Source organism: Eptatretus burgeri, chromosome 1, assembly GCF_056783735.1.
Source record: "Eptatretus burgeri isolate ZD-2024b chromosome 1, Ebu_testis_v1, whole genome shotgun sequence".
In the NCBI taxonomy this organism is placed as follows: Eukaryota; Metazoa; Chordata; class Myxini; order Myxiniformes; family Myxinidae; genus Eptatretus; species Eptatretus burgeri.
The window spans coordinates 5,144,421-5,159,840 of NC_140961.1; the positions used below are offsets into that span (position 1 = coordinate 5,144,421).

Sequence of the window (15,420 nt, forward strand, 5' to 3'; positions counted from 1 at the left end):
GACCATGAGGTCAGAGACACAGAGTCCAAATCGACTTCAAGCAACTCCTCAGCTCTGGATAAAAGAAGCTCCAAAGATCGGCACTTCTCTCCGATCTGAAGCTCTTTCCATGAAATTTAAGCGGATGCGGATTGGGCAGCCTGTCCCAGCTGTGTTGGCCTTAGGCGGAGAAAGGGCGGAGCGAGGGCGGAGTCATGAGAACCTTGGAGAGAGTGATCGTAATAAAAAGGGAGAGAAGGAAGGGGCGCAGGCATGCGCGGACCTGTCTCGGGTTCTTTCCATTTAACAGCCACCAGGGCGTTGGAGGCTCTGATGGGGGTGAGATTCAGAGGAAGAGCGATAGAGGAGTAAAATAACGCTTTGTAAGGCATATTTTATTCAGCGCATCACGGCGCCAGCAGACTACGGCAGCGCATCGTGGGAATCGGGCGCACGCGATGCGCTCCTGTGTCGCATCCTCCTCGAGACCGCGAGCCTGATATTCTCGCAACCTCCTCCCCCCGTTTTTTCTCTTTTATTTATTTATTTGATTTTTTTTAGTTCCTCCATCTGTCTGTTTTCATCAATCGAATCTCTCCTTCACCAGCTTCGAGGGTGAGTTCCAGTTTGAGATGTCACTTGTTTGATGCACATTGTGCCTTGCCCCAGGGTTTTTTTTCCAGGGTCCAGCGAGATTGTCGTTATTGTTGATAGTATTCAATGCCTTCATGAAAGCTTCTTCGAAGTTCCTGGTAGGAGGTTACTCCTAGTTAGAGATGCATAATTGATAAACCGCGACGATGTCAGAGGTTCCTCAAACTCCTGATTTAATGTCTATGATGACGGGCGACCATTAAAGTGAAACAACATGGTCATGGAGGGGGTGGGGATTTCTCATCTCATCAACCATAACAATACATTAAATGTTCACGAGGCCGTGACATCGGACGCGCATGCTTTCTGACGTCATAATCGCACAGTGGAAGTTTTGTTGCACACCTTTATGCGTAATTACAACAATGGTAAAACAATGGTGCATTCGAGAGAGAGCTTTTCCTAACCAACCTTCATGCCAGCGAGCATGGTGCTTGGGTTCAGTTTTAAATGGAGCTTGATTTAAAACGCCATTTCCCACGACTATGCAGGAAAAGGCCAAAAGCGAGTTTATGGATTCCCGCCTCAAGAAGTGCAATTAGCATTCGGTTTGAGTACGGATGTGTATGTGTTGAAAATTCTCTCTCTCTCTCTCTCTCTCTCTCTCTCTCTCTCTCTCTCTCTCTCTCTCTCTCTCTCCCTCTCTCCCTCTCTCCCTCTCTCCCTCTCTCCCTCTCTCCCTCTCTCCCTCTCTCCCTCTCTCCCTCTCTCCCTCTCTCCCTCTCTCCCTCTCTCCCTCTCTCCCTCTCTCCCTCTCTCCCTCTCTCCCTCTCTCCCTCTCTCCCTCTCTCCCTCTCTCCCTCTCTCCCTCTCTCCCTCTCTCCCTCTCTCCCTCTCTCCCTCTCTCCCTCTCTCCCTCTCTCCCTCTCTCTTTCTGTGCTTCCAGGGGCAAGGCTCATTCAGCCTGGTAATATGTTGCAGGGGGTTGCCTGGGGCTGCCTTGAAACTTTCTTTGTTATTTTGAACTCGGTCATGTTATGCATTTTGTCATCCTGGTGGCACAAAGGAGCCATTTATTATTTTAATTAGATACAGTTTCACAGTCCGATCCTCCGAGCGATGCCATTACACAGTCGCGGGGACTTTGCTAGCCCGTCGGGGGTATGCGCCGAGCTCCGAGGGCTCATGAGCGGAGCCTCTTCATTCGTGCGGAGGATCCATCCAAGGCGATCATGATGTCGTGTGATCTCCACTCCGCTCGTTTGCCACCAGCCTGTGCCCGATTTAGAAACCCTTTTACTACTCTGCACGCCTCCGAGGAGGACGAGCGGCCGCTGGACCTGCAAGCATAATACCTGGAATGGGTTATGGAGCGTGAAACGGCGCACACGCGGGGTCTTGAAGAGTATATTGATCGTGGACCTGCGCGTCTTGCACCAACAGTCTATTGGGGGAGATAAAAGATTGGGGACAGGAACGAGGTGGGGTGGAATTGTGGGAGAGCAATGAAGGAGGGGGAGACCAAGGCTTTCCCGAAGCAAATCGTGAGATTTTAGGTTTCCAGTGGTCTTCTCCCCAATAGCCTGTTGGATGAGTCCAGGGCCCCTTTTTCCTCCTGCTGCGAATGAGTTTGGGTGGAGCATTTACACATCCCAAATGTCGTCGAGTTACGTTCTTGGTCAACTCCCGCGGTGTGACCATGCTGGCCACCCATCAACCGGCATCCAGCACTTCTCACCCTCAATGCGGATCCATCCTGGCGACTTCCCCTTTCATGATGTAAGACAACAAATATTATTTGCAAACTTACATTTACGAGATGCTTCCAAACCCTCCTGCCAAACCCCTTCATTGTGTTCCATTTCAAACTCAACCACTATTCCATAATATTTGTTTCCAAATAGTAGCTACACGAGAGCAACAACCTTTTCGTTTCACTTCCTCCACGTGACGTGATGTGAAAATAAATAATTCCCAACACTTTGTGTTTGACAACTTTTTTTTCCTCCTTGCAATGAATTCGGCCATTAGCGTGAAAACGAGTTGGCTATATTAATCGCGAGTTGTTGTCCTCGTCGTCGTCCCTTTATAATGGGTGAGGTCCGATGGCACCATGCTTCTGCCCATTGTGCTGTTACCTCGGTGTGAAGGATTTACATTTGCACCTGTTCTATAATAATACAGTCAATCATTACAAGTCCGTCCAGCTTTTGAACAACCTGCCCATTATCTCTCGAGTCACGTGTAGTTCTCCTGCAATGAGCAAGGAAAGAGAATTGCTTATCATCATCACAATGGATGTCTTGCGTCACAAAGAACCCTAATTATTTTCGATGATCGATTACATTCCCTTTGCACTTTCTTCTTCTTTAATGGCTAAAAAAAATTCCCACGTTTTTGTGGGGTTGGGAGAGTGGGGAAACTTGGCCCAAGACGTTCACGAACCGGCTGGCCAGGCCTGACGTTCGATTGAGGTTAGGGCAGGAATTTGTAATTTGTTCACGGTGCCGGCGATAGCTTACCGACTCTTTATGAAGGACACCATGGGATATTTAACGTCCGCCGAATAATTCCAGCAAACAGGGCACAGCATTTTCTAGTTTAACGTCCGTCCGAGGGAGTGTGCATGCGTTGACGAATCACCCTGCCTGTGAAACATCAGGATGACAGTTTATATCTTTGGGTCGGGAATCAAACCCAGTCTAGATAGCTTAGAGTGAGCGTCATACCTCTCTGCCATTCTGCCAGTCAGACTCTGCACCTTTTTAGTGATGATATTGTAAGTTAGCTACTTACTCGACCCCATCTCCCCTGCTCCCACCCCACCCCCTCCTCATCCCACTCCCAATCCACCTGCACAGTACTTTTACATGTTTAACCTTTGCTCAAAAGCTTCTGCACACCACACATATTCATGTATTCACCCTCACCCCCCTCATAATTTGAGCAATTTTCATCAGATCTGATCACTTTCAAACACCGGCACGATCGGATGCTGCCAATCGTTTGACCTGCCGAATGTATGTGTCGGTTCTCTTTCCTTGTACCGACCTATCCTGAACCAGCTTGCCTACCTGTCATGTACGTAAAACGTATTGCTTGGTTTTATTGACTTTTGAATCATGAGGGCTCCCTTTCCAAGATATCCATCGTGTACTACATGAGCAGCAGAATCCATCGATCATGCTCTGTCGTGGAACATTGTGTATACACCTGGTGGTCGTGCTGATCGATACAACTGAGGGTTGAGACGGTGCACAGGATAAATCGAACATCCCAGTGCTCGGCAATCTGCAGGTCACACCCTCAACATTGAAGAGTGACCACCCGTGTCAGAGAGGGACCATCTCGGGGAGGAATTGTTCATTGTCATCGTCTATCAGAGTCTGTGGTTGTACTAGTTGTGTAAAAGTTCAAATATCACTGGAAACCATTCATGCTCATAAAATTCTGATCACCTGATCACATATGATCCATGTTCCAATGTATTCACGAGGAGTGTTCGGAAGGTTCAACAAATGAAATGCACAATAATTAATAGTCCAACAAAGGCCAAAGTTTTTAAACATTTCTTTACAAAGTTATGTTGTTATCTTTTACTCGTAGTACGACTACTATTACTACTTCTTTAATGGCCCCAGTCATTCACACCTCCTTGTGGAGTCGGCCAGCTAGCGTTTTTGGCCCAAGTCTTTCACGAACCGGCAAGCCAGGCCGAACATTCGACTGAAGGTGATTTGGGCAGGAATTCGTAATTTGTTCAAAGTTCCCACGATGACTCACCTCCTCTTCGGGAAAGACACTGATATATGTTTTTGTACATATTTTGACATGTGATCATCTACGGATCTCGAAGGTCTCCCAATGATTATTGCTGGCAGCCGGTCCTCCAGCTTTAAGATCTTCTTTGGGACGGAGCGCACATGTTGAAACCTGGCCGTGCCTGCGAAACACCAGGATGATGGTTTATAGGTGTCGACATTCGAACCCAGGCTCGGCAGTTCAGAATCGAGTGTGCATACCTGTAGGCGATGCTGCCAGCCCCTGTAGGTTGATGAAGTACCTGTAAACATGAGTTTATGGAACTTTCTGGACAACTCTTGCACATCTGTCGTTGTGTGATGCTCAGCTGTCCTGTACCAGCTGTATCGTCCTTTGGTTCACCTTGTTTCTGGATTTAAAGGCCAAATTTCAGATCCACAACGATGTGTAAGTTAGTTGTTGTCTTTGTTGCAATTTCAAGGGTATCTTTTTCTTGGCACTATTTCCTGTTCCGTTTCTACATCAATGCTTTAACTTCTCCATGGTGGACCTTCTGGCCATGATTTTTCTTTTCTATTTATTTACTTATTGAGGTTATTGAGTGGTGACGCCCTTTTTATTGAGTGGCATTTCAGTTTTGCGAGTGTACAGAGAGTCAATGACCATGCATGAGCTAGCATCACATGCAGGCCAAAGAAGGCAGAGTCGGAAGTGCATATCATGTCCCTCAAGGTCATTATTGAGCAAGCTGGGTTTTCAATCGATATCACCACATGCCAATCCTCCCAAGATTGGATTCTCCTAGTTTCCAGAACATTATAATCCATAAACCCTCGACGCTTCTGCCTTCAGTGGGATGCTAATCCATCGTCCTCACTCACTCGACCACCCCTATGTGCATGGTTACCACCTTCAATGTGGACCTTCGTGCTCACTCTGTCCAACAAATCTATTGTTGCCTCCATTGAAGTGTCTTTGCCATACGTCATCATTCCATCCGCACAAAGGGAAAGATCTTCGTTTTTATCATTCCGATGGAGAGGTAATAAAAACCCTGCTCTTGTGGTTATGTTCTAATGCCGTGCACTTTGTCTCAGCATCTGCGTTGACCTTTCGACGGCTGATTGTGTTGTCAAACTGTCTTACCATCCCGGGTACAATATGGCGTTCGTTATTGGTCCCGATCCTCCTTTGATCATCATGAGGTCCTCATCGTTGGTATTAACATTTGTTTTGCACATTAGTTCAATAACTTGAGCTGCAACTCCGGTTTAATAATCTATAAGTCAGTGAAATCTTAGTCCGAGACATCGCTATTGAAGTCGGCTCTGAACAAAGTCTCAGATGTGACGATGGCCTTATCCAGCCAGCCACCTCGGACTTTCAGCTCATGTGAGAGGCATATCCTCTTAATTAGGTTTGATATTCGATGTATTATAATTATTAAATTTGTTCTCATCATTATTGACTGCATGGATTTTTTTATTTATTTATTTTTGCTTGTAGACATGTGATGATTTCCTTTTGGTTTTGCCTCTTCCACCTTTTAATTGGACCACTCATTTGTTCTGGTTGCATAACCAACCCTCGTGTTTTTCATTTTCTCTCATTCGTAATGGCATAATTATCTTCCTTTTTTGTTTTCTTTTTTTTTTTCCATGCGCCATGACCAAGGGAAGGAAAAAAACAAATTCCTTTTTAAACCAAATGTTTCATGATTCATGAAATTTCATATTTCAATGCAAATAAACAAATGATATGAGAAAAATATAATTAACCCTTTACACACCCAAATTGATACCATACTTGTCGCGTCGGCTTGTTCAGGGTTCACCAACAGAGCATCATGTGGTCACCAAAGTTATTATTATTATTATTATTATATATATATTTTTTGATGAATACATGTTTTGATGTCCCTCATTAGGGTGGTTCAGGTCATCGAGTTGACTTGCATGGAATTCCTATCTGAGCACATAGCTCAGGACGTAGGAATCCCTGGTCAAAATCCGATATATGTGTTATTTTCACCATCGTATAATAATGACCTCGTAATTCATATAAAAGTATATTCATATCTACTAGTTATGTGTATTGAAAGCAATATGTGTACAGGTTCCATCCTTATTATTTTAACAAGGGAAAAAAAAAACCCCTGCACTCAACCAATGTAAAAGAAATTCGGATTTGTCCAGGCATTTTTTGATGTCTTTACAATCCATGTTTGATTCTAGGCATCCAGCTTTGTCTGACCTAAAGGATGGTGGTCCTGGGACCTTGTAGCGGATCTATGGACAAAGTCATCATGACTGCTTTCGGGGTATGCTTAGATGTCTCTTGGCCGCAGCTCCACTCCGCACCAGATGGCAGTTTTATTGGTATCGATGAGGAATCGAACTCAACCTCACAATAAGTTGTTTTCAACATGCCTAATGTCCACTTCATCCATTGATAGTGTTGTTCAAAGGCCATCTGGTGATCTAATGCACATCTCAATAAAACAAACAATGTAGAATGAAATATATGTTTACAACATCTTGAAAACCAGGCAAAGGGAAGCCTTTGAATTGGAACCTTGGCCAAACCCGAAGTTCTCTGTATGGGTTGAGTATAGAATTGACCACCCTCCCTAATTTGGACTCTTCTACTTCCATAACCACCGTGTGGCTCGACAAATAGTGAGCCTCCAATATGAGACCAGTTCAGATCGTATGACAAAACAAGAAATGATCGCCTAGACGGGGCATCCAGTTTTTGTGCAGCGGTTGTACCACTTCCCCCAGACGATGCCACCTTCTTCTGTGGACTCATTGGAATTTCATTACCTGTGGTTTTGCCGGGGAGAAGATGGAGGATTTTTATGTTTGAGCAAGACAGCACGAGCCCGTAAATTGGTTCCCAGCAGAGAACACCGAGGGAGCCTGTTTGTCTTCGGGTCATGTGACGGTTGCCCCAAAATGTAACGCTTTCGATGCCAACACTCCAAGATTGCATCGTCTTTTGCACAGTGTGCTGAGCCTGTTACTCCTTTCATTCTGCCAGTGAAGAAAGACGAGATCTCGATGCTACAAAGGGCTCCAGGAAGTTATCAAGTCGCACTCTTTTGTTCCCATGCTGACGCCATTTTGCGGATAACTCCGTAAAGGCCTCAAGCCAGGGCCCAAGCCAAGTCAAACTGGTCGGCAGTTGGACAGTGACAACAACATCTTATTCTTCTTGTTATTCTTGTCTTTACAGTTTGACACTCCCACCGTGGATCTTCGACTCATTTGTAACATTCTCATTGACATGAATACCTGTCGAGGTTTGATGCATCACACAAGCATTATCTGACTTTTGAATAAGTGTTTGCTTAATTGAGTGTGCACTTCAAACAGCTGGCAAATCCTCGAGGCTATTTCCAGGTTTTCTAAAGGAATCCATTGCTATTTGGATATGGCTTAACGAACTTCCTGTCTGTCCCAGGTCGGTACAACAGGAAATACACATCTGTCAAAACCTTTCTGAGCAATTGGAGGAACACAAATATGATGGTATTCTGATTTTGATCATCGCCCGGATTTGTGCCAGGCGTGCCATTAAGGAGGCTCCAATAGGGTCCAGTTTCGAGTTTCGACTCTGTGATGAGGACATCCAACAAATTGTGTTTTTTATTTTATTTTTATTTTTCGATTCAGAGTAATAATGCAAACAATTACAGGGTGCATAGGTTGGTGGGTAGAGGAGCTGAGTGCATGAGCTGTTAAACATCACCGCACATAATCTGGGATCGAGATTGCTGCTTTAATATCACGGATTTCCTTTCACAAAGAGCGTGCTTTTGGATCAGAACTCTGGATGCTTTCCAAATTCCTTTTGCCTACAAAGTCTACAAATCCAACGTTGGCCTCCTGAGGGCTCCGCGATGCTGAGCTTCCACTTCGAGATCGGTTCGGATGTGGTTTCCATTTGAATTGATTACCCACATGCAAGGAGGAGCGCGGGGTTACGGGAGATTTTACCAGCGAGGAGCGTCTTTTTAGTATGTGGGAACAAAGTGCGTGGGAGTTGTGGTTAGTTGCATCATTTTGGGTGGTGTTTGATGTTTGGAAGCACTCTTACAAGCATCATGGAAGCAAAACAAGAAAGTGCGTTTTGTTTCAACGCACTAAAGGGTGGCTCAGGGACGAGGTTGAGAGAGATTTTGAACTCCTCGTGAGGATGTAGATATTTCTACATGACCGAGTTTGTCTGCGAACTTCTTTATGGCGTAGGATGTGCTTTTTCTTTTTTCTTTAATGGCCGTATTCCCACATTCTTGTGGGGTTTGCCGGGGAAAGTATCTGGTTCAAGTCTTTCACAAACCAGCTGGCCTGGCTTGACATTCGACTAAGTATGCTGGGGTGGGAATATATATTTTGTTCATGGTACTGCCAATAACTCGCCAACTCTTATTGAAGGACACCCATGGGGTCTGGAGCGATCATGGGCACCCTGTTGAATGATGCTGGTTGCATCATTTTCTCGGGGCACGGCTGTGCCGCTGATGCAGTGCCCTCTATTCCCATTGCGTACACTGGTACTCATTTTGCCGAACTCGGAACGATGACGGGTTGAGTCAATCCCACATGGTGTTAGTTCAACGGGTGGCAGGAACTCAAACTCGAGACAATAAGATCTTAAGCCAGTCACCTTAACTGTTAAGCCAACACAAGGCTTATGCGGTCTTTCACGTCCACTGACTAATGCTGGCAGACGGGACACCAAGTTTATCATCCATTTAAGGAATGGCACACGCATTGATGCCTCGCCCTTCCTGCGAAACACCAGGGTGACAGTTTATAGCTGGCTTGAGGTTCAAACCCAGTCGAGACAGCTCAGAGGGGAGTTGTGCCTATCTCTGGAGACTTTATTGCCAGCCCATGTGGGGTGTACCTATGATTTTATAAGATGGTGACAATCACACGTGAGCTTTTGCACACACTTGCACATCATGTGTATCTGACCAAGAGCAAGATGTATTTCACATTGTCCTTCACAAGGAATGTGTGACAACCCACTCAGATTCTGTTTGAAAACACAGTGTGCGTAATTGTGACAAAATCTTCAACACCAACATCATCTTCTTGGAACTGTTCCATAATAAGGGTTTCACACTGTTAGGTGCGGCATTCAGAATAGGGATGGGCCAACAATAGAATTGTACCAATATTGCTGGGATAGGAAGAAAATGTTCATGGCCATTGGTTCACAGCTGTTTATGCAATTTCTAATGGTGCTTACGTAAGTCTGACCAATGCTTAATGTTGGTTTGCTGGACCGAGCTTTCATACCTAATGTTGTTTTGGTGGACTGAGCTTTCATAACAAATGCTGGTTTAGTGGACCTAACTTTCATACCTAATGCTGGTTTAGTGGACCGAGCTTTCAGACCTAATGTTGGTTTAGTGGACCGAGCTTTCAGACCTAATGTTGGTTTAGTGGACCTAGCTTTCAGACCTAATGTTGGTTTAGTGGACCGAGCTTTCATACCTAATCTTGGTTTGGTGGACCTCGCTTTCAGACCTAATGTTGGTTTGGTGGACCGAGCTTTCATACCTAATCCTGGTTTGGTGGACCGAGCTTTCAGACCTAATGTTGGGTTAGTGGACCGAGATTTCATACCTAATCTTGGTTTGGTGGACCTAGCTTTCATACCTAATGCGAGTTTGCTAGACCGAGCTTTCAGACCGAATGTTGGTTTAGTGGACCGAGCTTTCATACCTAATGTTGGTTTGTGGACCGAGCTTTCATACCTAATGTTGGTTTGTGGACCGAGCTTTCATACCTAATGTTGGTTTAGTGGACCGAGCTTTCATACCTAATGTTGGTTTGTGGACCTAGCTTTCAGACCTAATGTTGGTTTGGTGGACCGAGCTTTCATACCTAATCCTGGTTTGGTGGACCGAGCTTTCAGACCTAATGTTGGGTTAGTGGACCGAGATTTCATACCTAATCTTGGTTTGGTGGACCTAGCTTTCATACCTAATGCGAGTTTGCTAGACCGAGCTTTCAGACCGAATGTTGGTTTAGTGGACCGAGCTTTCAGACCTAATGTTGGTTTGGTGGACCGAGCTTTCATACCTAATGTTGGTTTGGTGGACCGAGCTTTCATACCTAATGTTGGTTTGTGGACCGAGCTTTCATACCTAATGTTGGTTTGTGGACCAAGCTTTCATACCTAATGTTGGTTTGTGGACCGAGCTTTCATACCTAATGTTGGTTTGTGGACCGAGCTTTCATACCTAATGTTGGTTTGTGGACCGAGCTTTCATACCTAATGTTGGTTTGTGGACCGAGCTTTCAGACCTAATGTTGGGTTAGTGGACCGAGATTTCATACCTAATCTTGGTTTGGTGGACCTAGCTTTCATACCTAATGCGAGTTTGCTAGACCGAGCTTTCAGACCGAATGTTGGTTTAGTGGACCGAGCTTTCAGACCTAATGTTGGTTTGGTGGACCGAGCTTTCATACCTAATGTTGGTTTGGTGGACCGAGCTTTCATACCTAATGTTGGTTTGTGGACCGAGCTTTCATACCTAATGTTGGTTTGTGGACCGAGCTTTCATACCTAATCTTGGTTTGTGGACCGAGCTTTCATACCTAATGTTGGTTTGTGGACCGAGCTTTCATACCTAATGTTGGTTTGTGGACCGAGCTTTCATACCTAATGTTGGTTTGTGGACCGAGCTTTCATACCTAATGTTGGTTTGTGGACCGAGCTTTCATACCTAATGTTGGTTTAGTGGACCGAGCCTTCATACCTCATGTTGGTTTGTGGACCAAGGATTCATACCTAATGTTGGTTTGTGGACCGAGCTTTCATACCTAATGCTGGTTTGTGGACCGAGGTTTCAGAACTAATGTTGGTTTGTGGACCGAGGTTTCATACCTTATGCTGGTTTGCTGGATCAAGCTTTCATACCTAATGTTTGTTTGCTGGACTGTAATGTTGTTTGACATTCAGGTGTAATATTGCACGATACTGCAGCTTCACAGTGCAGCTCCAATAGTGGATTGTATGTTATGACTCCGACTCTCAAACGACATTGCACAACTTCCTGGAGTGGGTTTGATGGCCTTCAGCTCGAGACGATGTCCTGGCCATTGTGGATTTTCAACGTTGGTATTTACCATTGGGAAAAAATTGTTGCTCCAATTCCTTTTTTGGAAATACGGTGTCTGGAACCACATAAACGCACACAGATACTTCTCATTTGGTCTCCACGGTCATTTCAAATGCTGGACAAATTGCTTCCAAAGTACTAAACAGCTGAGCCTTGCAAGCACAGCCAAAGGCAGAGGAGAACAAAGCACAATTTATTGGACATATGGTGATCGGGTGGCAGCTCAGAGGGCATGGAAATATTGTGAGTACGAGAAAAGCAAACAATAGAAACTAAATTTGCCTGAAGAATACGAAAAGGTTATTGTTTGTATTTGACATTTGCTTGATGCAAATTGGTTGACTATTTTTCTTTTTACCAAATTGAAGCCTGAACCACAACACTCAATGAATTTTGGCATGTTGCGTGTGGCTAAGGACAAAGTTTGGAACTCCGTTCCACCCCGATGCTTGCGGGTCAGGGACAAAGCCGCTGGGTTGAGATGGAGCTTTCTGATGTTCTGCTTTTCTCTGAGTTGTGTACATTATTATAAATAAGTATCAAGATGGTTACAAACAATCTCACACCGTGAGCCATCTTGGGGTCGAAAATGTCAAGGTCACCCATGGCATCCTGATCTTTGACGGGCAGGCCAAGGCATTGCGTGACGCGGCCATCGAGCATGTTGTCTTTCATTGATTGTGCCATCAGAAAGACTCCCTCAAGTCGTATCAGGTTGCTTCCAAATTTCATCATCAAAATGTATTGTTTATTTATTTATTTATTTTTAATAATCATTTATCGTTGCAAATTAATTAATTATATAATTGATGACATATTTATTTATTTATTTAAATATGAAATCTACATATCACATTTTTAAGGTGCTGATGGGGGCTGTGTTCTTCTTTTCTTTTGTATGCAGCATATAGCTTTGGGTAGGATCATTTACTACGGGGCTGTGCCACCGATGCTGTGTCCCCCTGAACGTTAGAGCAAGAAATTGTAATTTGGCCAGGGTGTTGGCAACAGCTCGCCGATTCTTCGCGAAGGACACCATGGGTTCTTTCACATCCACAAATTGACGCTGCCAGACTGTACACCAGCTTAGCGTCCATCCGAAGGACGGCACGCACATTGATCCATCAACATGCATGCGAAACATCAGGGTGGTAATTTGTAGCTGGGTCGGGATTCGAACCCAGGCTCGACAGCTCAGGGGCGAGTGGGCCTACCTCCAGGCTATCCTTCCAGCCTGCGGGCCGTGTCCTCTCCGAGGACCTGTCTTCTTGTTGCACATCATTTTGAGTCAGTCAAAAGATGAAATGACATCTAAGTGATGCAAACGTTTTCATTGTACTTAAATGTACTCATTCTTTCATTTCCCAATAATAAATCAGTTTCATTGAGAGCAAACCTTTATATGAGGTGCCGGATGATATTCGTATGCTGAACGATATCAAAGTAAAATCATTAAAATTCACTCAATTAAAGCATGCGATATTGAAACGCATAACCGTTATAATAGAACGGTGTCCCATATTTGTAAAAATCTCACTTCGCAGGTTCACCAAGGTGGGATTAGGCCTTTCATGTAACAATGACTAAAGCTTATTGAAGAATATTATTGCACATGACATCAAGGACAAGAACATCATATGAACGTGGCGATGGAGGACGCAGAAATGGAATAGACTCACAATGGACGAAAAACAAAAGACTTGGAAATCTAATTATTTCCACCTTTACGGCTTGTTACACCAGAAGACAAATGCACGCGGGGCATGTGGCTTGGAAATGCGAGAGTGCGAGGCATTACAATGGTTGAAAATGAGAATGAGGGAAGAAGAGAGTGCACAAACACATATGCTCATTGCCGTGCAGGAGCGGGAATCAAATTTGTTATATATATATATATATATATATATATATATATATATATATATATATATATATATATATATATATATATATATATATATATATATATATATATATATATATATATATATATATATCCAGTTGTTGAAGCTCATGGAAGAGCATAACAATGGAAGGAGAGCGTCAACAGAGGGAAAATGTGCCGAAGGAGAAATAGGTGCACAAGCACACATGATGGAAGGAGCTGCCAGCCTGTGGTATCCAGGGTCACCTCCACTGTTTAGGTGGGCACGCTGAATGCCATAAACTGATGGCTCGGAAGTAAGTGCAGGGTTTCAGAAAATCAAAAGATGGTGTCAAGTGAGATTGCCCTGAATTCTTCTATTTTTGGGGGTTTTTTTCCTTTCTTTTTGTTTTTTGAGATTGAGCATGTCCATAAGGAAGTTAAAATTTCCCCCAGAGAACACAATGGCCGACTGTCTTCAGAAGGCAACCTCCACCCCCTACTCTCCCACAAACCTCCGAAGGGAGACGCACGCATTGATGCACACTCTGCTCGCGAAGCACCAGGTTGGCAGTTGATAATTGTGACGAGACTCGAATCCACACGAGACGGACCAAAGGTCACTGCACGATCTCTGATCTATCCTGTCAGCAGTACATGCTAGAGAAATTAATTACCCAGAACATTCACACCCACCATGTGGAATACAATGCACGTCGATGATTGATAGATGCATATTTTATTGATTATTGCCATTTGATTCATCATGCTTCTGTGTCTGTGCAGCTGACTGTTCCGACACCTGGAATGTGGATGCACAATCCGAGTTTTGTCTTTGTGGACGGGAAGCAGATAAATACCCAGGCAGCTGTTTCTGGTAATTGCCTTGCAGTAGAGCTGTTGGTGGGATGGGTATAGAGAGAGGGCCTTGTTTTTCCGAGGCTTGCTTGAAAGGCCAATCAGATAGCCGTCATTAGAAACGGCGCACCTTGTAGCTTATAGCACGTTGTTGGCCTGAAAAAAGAATCGTCTTTCGGATCGAAACTCTGCCTTTAAATGGAAGACTTTGAAACTCAGGGCAAAGCAGTTGAAAGCACAAAAAAAAATCATAATGAAAACAAAACAAACCGACTGACGTTGCCTCTGTTGCCCCTTTTATGGCTTTCATTATGGCTACCCCATTTAGCCCATTTACTGTGGTGTGCTTTAATAAGCCTTTTCTTTTGCCAAGTCATTAAAACTATGTTTATATGTTTGCATGACCAGTGATGGATTCCGATGTAAAGATATGATTAATGTTGCAGCAGCGATTAAATAAAGCTGTTATATTTATACCCCACCAACAATATGGACAAATTATTAGCTTCTCCATTGCTAAGTCCAATCAAAAAAGCAGTTGAAGGACTTAAGAAGTGAGATTTTGAAATGGCATCAGAAGTGCTCGTCGATTGTATTGCATGTGAATGGGGAAAGGTGGGGCGAAGTTGCCGTGAAATAAATATGTTTTAGAGGGAAGATAGTCGGACCTCTGAACTATCATTGCATCACAGTTTTATAAATGGCACGTCTTCATGGAGCGAGGGGGCAGATGGATAACTAAATGAGTGGGGAGGGGAGTGGCGAGCTCCCTCTGCTCTCTCTCTCTCAACCCTTTGACCCTCTCGAGCTCCTACACGATGCATGTGTTTTTCCAGTAAACCCCCCTCTGGTTAAATCCCCCAAATCCCAACTCTTTTGATCCTCACTTCTCCCATCTGTGGAATCATCTTCCGAAAGCTGTTCAATCCCACTCTTCCCCCCAGGGCTTCAATTTGGCGGTACATCACCATGTCGTATCATCCCCCATCTCTATCTGCAATCTGTTAATCCCACATTAACTCTACCTAACCCAACCCTTTTACATGCAGGTTTACTTCTCTCTCTCTCTCTCTCTCTCTCTCTCTCTCTCTCTCTCTCTCTCTCTCTCTCTCTCTCTCTCTCTCTCTCTCTCTCTCTCTCTCTCTCTCTCTGTCTCTGTCTCTGTCTCTGTCTCTGTCTCTGTCTCTGTCTCTGTCTCTGTCTCTGTCTCTGTCTCTGT

General features: G+C 44.4%; 1 protein-coding gene across 2 annotated transcripts in view; it reads left to right on the forward strand.

Moving 5' to 3' along the window:
• Positions 1-225: 225 nt before the first annotated feature.
• LOC147033802 (heparan sulfate glucosamine 3-O-sulfotransferase 1-like) overlaps positions 226-15,420 on the forward strand; it is a 170,781-nt gene continuing 155,586 nt past the window's right edge. The window contains exon 1 of one of the 2 annotated variants that reach the window (XM_085871218.1): positions 226-594. The gene's annotated coding sequence lies outside the window, so the exon portion shown is untranslated. The remainder of the gene's footprint in view (positions 595-15,420) is intronic. The other variant, XM_085871210.1, reaches the window with a different exon arrangement.